We start from the raw sequence: 6,000 nt of genomic DNA, 5'->3' as shown, positions 1-6,000 counted from the left end.
AACTTAATTTCTACAAAAGCATTTGTAGAAATAAAGTGATGATGAATAGACCCCAATGTCTTAGTAGATATTAGTGCAAAGTGCAGTACTTTTGCTCCAGTTTATATACATAAAGAAAAAAAAATCATAGTGTATACTGTTGTGACATACAGTATGAATCACTTGGTGGTAAGCATAAAACTTACCCTTTTATTATGAAATCACACCTTGGACAATCTTGCACCGTTGTCCAATGGTGGTTGCTAAATGCAACAGTGAGCTGGTTGAACGTTGAAATCTGCAGGAGTCAAACACTCAGAAAAGATGTAGAAAAATCAACAACAAAGCGTGTACCTGTAAAGTACTATAATGGATTGTCAATGGTTCTTCAGTATTATACTCATTTTTAAGTGGACAAATCTCCACTTTGAACATTAATTTAATATGAGCCCAATGTCCATCGGTACTCCATTGCAAACAAGAGTGCATATCGACGTGTAGTAGTCTCTATTGAAAACTTCTCTTACTAAAAGGAGCCTGCTGTAATTAGTCCCATGGTACATAGAGGTTAAAACATATAGACTACATCTTTTTATAGATTTATATGTTTAAATGAGAGTAACCATTAAATGTACATTAAATGAGAGTAACTCTGTAATATACTTTTGCTCATTAGAGTGACAAGTAACACAATTAAAATTGTTAGCAAAATATTATTGAAATTAGATGAAATTCATGAGAAATGTATAAAATTGGATGAAAATGAAAGGGGGTCTTACAAAAAAAAATCAGTGGCAACACGTTTCGTGGTTACCTGATCACTTCTTCAGGCTGGTAATGGAGACTGAGCTCACAGGAGCTTATATAGGGTAGTAGGAGTGAGTAAATGATGACTGACAGTTTCAAACAGAATTTAGTGACCAGTTCAAAGAAGTTTAGAACGTCCTGAACAAACATTGACCTACCCTTTATTTCCTAAGAAACCTCAGATCATCTACCAAAGGACACCATTCGTGAACACGTGGATTAGGGTGTGACTCCACAGATGCACAGTGCAAACAATTATCATGGTAAGGTACAGTAGGTAAAGACATGCAGCAATAAAGCAAATCACATATTCAAGTTCTACCCATCTCAGGGGCCCATTCATCATTGGGGGCTGTATGGCCCGCAATGATGAAGTAGTCACATCGCAGCGGGGGATACTTTAATATCCACCCCGCTGCAGGGGATACTTAACACTGGAGCAATTCATCATTGCTTGGAGGCGGCTTAGGGATCCTCTTGGATATCTCTTTGCATCCCCGGAACTCCTTCCCATAGGAAGGAGCGGGGCTATGAGAACAAGCGTCATCTGAAGATGGCGTTTCTTCTCACAGGCAAACTCCAAAAACGTTCAGTTTTTGGAGTTTACTGAATATCAGGTGGTCCATTTGGGACTCCTGCTGATGAATGGCATGGTTAACGGGCCATTTATCGTATGATGAATATGCCCTTCAGTGGGCAACAAGTTGTTATGGGGTATGATGGCACAATGAGCATCATCATACGACTTGCCCAGTCCACTTAATGATGCAAATGATGTCATCTGCCACGCCCACTACTTTTCTTTCCTCTCCTCAACAACTCCTGGAAGAGAGGTAGGAAACTATGGGGTTAAGAAAATTGTCACAATCTAATCATCCTTTTGCACACACACATCTATCCATCACCAATTCATTGTCTTATATATTCTATATTCTGAGAGAAAATATGCAATGGTGACAGAGTAAAGGACATCCTGTGCGCTCCCTATGTATATATACATGCCATCATAAAAGAAAGTACTGTCAATATTAGAAATAAGTGACAAGCTACATAATGTGTCACAGGACTGTGAATTATCTGCTAAATACAGTATATGAACTGTCTGTTTAATAAAGCACTACACAAATGCTGGCACACATGTACTACCTTCTATATCTGTCTATCTTCACAATAATAAATACACAATCACATGCATATACGGTATTATGAGTATAATATACAGGGTTTCTGACTGTTTAAAGTAAATAATGTACACAACATGTGTCTCTCTTCAGTTACTATACTGTAACTGTGTAAATTGTAAATTGCACATATTTAAGTCACAACTGAGTGTGTCTGTAACACTGTTGACATTGTATATACTGTATGTTGTCTATAGGACTTGACTGTACTAAAGGCACATAAGGATTAATAATAAGTCAGAGTTACTGAATATTAAGTGCACAGCACCATCTGATGGACAAAATATATGCTGAACAGATATATATATATATATATATATATATATATATATAGACATATGTGTGTGTAATATAATTTTTTTTATTATTATTATTATTATTATTATTATTATTATATTTAGCCGAAAGTGATTTTAGCAAAATAATTGCATTTCCATGAAAAAGAAAAAGAGGACATGTCTGTCCTATGAAATGTATTATATGACCTCTTCAGAGATTTACATACCAGTAAAAACAAGTAAATTGTCAATAGATTACATTTCAGTTAGATGGTTAAAGTGTATCTTATGACTATGGAGTAAATGTAATAGCCTGCGAGTTGCATGCATTAGCAAGATTTTTTAGATAGATTTAGAGAAGCCATAATTTCAATGGCAAAATCTGGCTGGTTTTGCTTGTTAAATGATTGCCACTTTAAATCTAGTGGCTAAGGGGTCTATGTACTAAGCCTTGGAGAGTGATAAAGTGGACGGAGATAAAGCACCAACCAATCAGCTCCTGTCACTTTACAACCTGTGTTTGAAAAATTACTGTTAGGAGCTGATTGTTTGGTACTTTATAGCCATCCACTTTACCTCTCCAAGCCTCAGTTCTTAGACCCCTATATCAGCAAAAACTTGCAGTTGCCTGCAACTTACAACATCTTACTGTATGTTGCAATATAATATAAAGGAGCAAGGACCCACCTCTGTTCTCTCTAACTTGCTGCATAACAATTTCTTCCACAGTTTACAAAATAGTTACTGATCTTTTTTATTTAATATCTGGCCACAAGAGGGAGGACTTGAGCTACTAAAACCATTGCGATATGTCTGATGTGATCCTGGTTTCCGTATTCCTCACAATGGAATAGGACAGTAAGTGTATGTATATGTATATATATATATATATATATATATATATATATATATACACACAAAAGGAACTGTCCAGCACTCAGGACGATGTGAAATCAAAAGCGGGTGCCCTCCTAGAATAAATACAAGTAGGATCCGGAAAGAATGAGAATACACTCAAACAATCTAGGAAGCAGGCGGCACTCCAGTAGAAAAAAATGAAATTGTATTGATCAAACTTGTATCCACATAATAGACATATGTATTTATTATGTTGATACAAGTTTGATCAATACAATTTCATTTTTTTCTACTGGAGTGCCGCCTGCTTCCTAGATTGTTTGAGTGTATTCTCATTCTTTCCGGATCGAACTTTTATATATATATATATATATATATATATATATATATATATATGTGTGTTCGTGCGACCTCTTGTGTGCACAGATATAAATATCTTCACAGGGCATGATTCATTACGGATTGCAACTATGGGACATATTCAATTTGAGGTGAAAAGTCAGTTTCGGCGAAAAAGTATCACGGATGACATCATTTAGCCAGGCGCTGTATTTAATTTGAAAGACTTTTCGCCTAGGCGGAAAGTCAATGCAATGGTCCCAGCGGAAAAGTTTCGCCTATGAATAGCGGGCGGAAAAAAGTGCAGAATTGGGGTTTTGGGGAGCAACGTTGCGGGAATCCCCGTGCAGCCTTAAGACTGTCCCCCAAAGGTAAACTGTCAAAAAAAGTTTAAAAAAACACTTAAGAACACCCCAATATAGTACTTTCGTTTTGGGTCCGAAAAAAAATCAAAGTTGGGGGACAAAGTTAAATCTACCGAAATAGACTCCAGGGGGTCCCCAAGTATGCCCCAGGTGTTTTTTTTTATTTCAGGTGGTTGCGGCAGATGGGTTTTTTTACGATTTTTAAAACTTCGTTTCAGCAACTTTTAAATATGCTACCCTCATTTTCAGGTACCCCAAATTTGCTGGGACCAGTTATTTTCACCAAAGAAAACAGCTAAATGCTATTCTTCACCACTTATGCAAAGATGCTAATCACAACCTATTGAGAACATTTAAGTACCTCAAATACCTTCTGCAGGCCTAATCGGGGGTATCCATAGTGATCCCCCATGTCAGAGCATCTTTTGGGGAGTGTCAGGCTGAATAACCCAAATCTGACAGGACTTTTTGTCTGTTTAAGTTTCGCCGGGTGCCGTTTTCGCATCCAATTCAAATTAGGGGTGAGCGGGTTCGGATTTCTGAAATCCAAATCCCCCCGAGCCCCCCCCGATCCGAGGCCGATCCGAGTCAGGCTCGACTTTTCCCGCCTGACTCGGATCTGAAATCGAGGCAAAACGTCATCATCCCGCCTTCCGGGTCTCGCGGGTTTTGGATCCTATATAAGGTACCCGCGTCGGCGCCATTTTCTCACTCGGCTGTGGACAGTGAAGAGGGAGGGTGGGAGTTAGGGCGGGCTGGGCTGTGTAGTGTAGTGTAGTGTAGTGCAGTGTAGTGTTGTGCTGTGCTGTGCTGTGCTGTGCTGTGCTGTGCTGTGCTGTGCTGCGCAATGCTGCTGTTGTCCATAGGGGCTGTGTCCACTACTTCAAAGTCCATAGGGGCTGGCTGGACTGTGTTGTGCAGTCAGTTGTCCATAGGGGCTGTGTCCACTCCAAAGTCCTGTGCAGTGTCCCAGTCCTAAAGGGGTGCTGTAGTGTTGTCCAGGGGGTGCTCTGTCCGTCAGGGGTGCTCCCCCCAAGTGCTAAAAAAAAAATATTTTTTCTGTGTTTGTGAATTGTGTGCACTATGGCTGCACGTGCATCAATAAAGGAGCAGCGCCAAGCGTGCGGCTGTGTCCCATAAGTAAAAGGCCAGCTAGCTTGTCCATTAAAGGGTGCTGTAACCCCCAAAGGGCACTCCAAACAAAATAAAAAAATATATTTTTTTGTGTTTGTGAATTGTGTACGCAGTAGCCGCACGTGCATCAACAAAGTAGTGCCAAGCGTGCGCCTGTGTCATAAGTAAAGGGCCGGCTGGCTTGTCCGTTAAAGGGTGCTGTAACCCCCAAAGTACACTCCAAACAAAATAAAAATATATTTTCTGTGTTTGTGAATTGTGTGCGCAGTAGCCGCACATGCATCAACAAAGTAGTGCCAAGCGTGCGCCTGTGTCCCATAAATAAAGGGCCAGCTGGATTGACCGCTAAAGGGTGCTGTAACCCCCAAAGTACACTACAAACAAAATAAAAAAATATTTTCTGTGTTTGTGAATTGTGTGCGCAGTAGCCGCACGTGCATCAACAAAGTAGTGCCAAGCGTGCGCCTGTGTCCCATAAATAAAGGGCCGGCTGGATTGACCGCTAAAGAGTGCTGTAACCCCCAAAGTACACTCCAAACAAAATAAAAAAATATATTTTTCTGTGTTTGTGAATTGTGTGCACTGTGGCTGCACGTGCATCAATGAAGGAGCAGCACCAAGCGTGCGCCTGTGTCCCATAAGTAAAAGGCCGGCTGGCTTGTCCATTAAAGGGTGTTGTAACCCCCAAAGGGCACTCCAAACAAAATAAAAATATTTATTTTTCTGTGTTTGTGAATTGTGTGCACTGTGGCTGCACGTGCATCAACGACGGAGCAGCGCCAAGCGTGCGCCTGTGTCCCATAAGTAAAAGGCCGGCTGGCTTGTCCGTTAAAGGGTGCTGTAACCCCCAAAGAGCACTCCAAACAAAATAAAAAAATAAATTTTTTTGTGTTTGTGAATTGTGTGCGTAGTAGCCGCATGTGCATCAACAAGGTAGTGCCAAGCGTGTGCCTGTGTCCCATAAGTAAAAGGCCAGCTGGATTGACTGCTAAAGGGTGCTGTAACCCCCAAAGGGCAGTCCAAACAAAATAAAAAAAAAATTTCTGTGTTTGTGAATTG

The sequence above is a fragment of the Taudactylus pleione genome, unplaced genomic scaffold, assembly GCF_031769625.1.
Source record: "Taudactylus pleione unplaced genomic scaffold, aTauple2 ptg000039l, whole genome shotgun sequence".
NCBI classification, from domain to species: domain Eukaryota; kingdom Metazoa; phylum Chordata; class Amphibia; order Anura; family Myobatrachidae; genus Taudactylus; species Taudactylus pleione.
Note: the sequence above shows the minus strand (reverse complement) of the source record.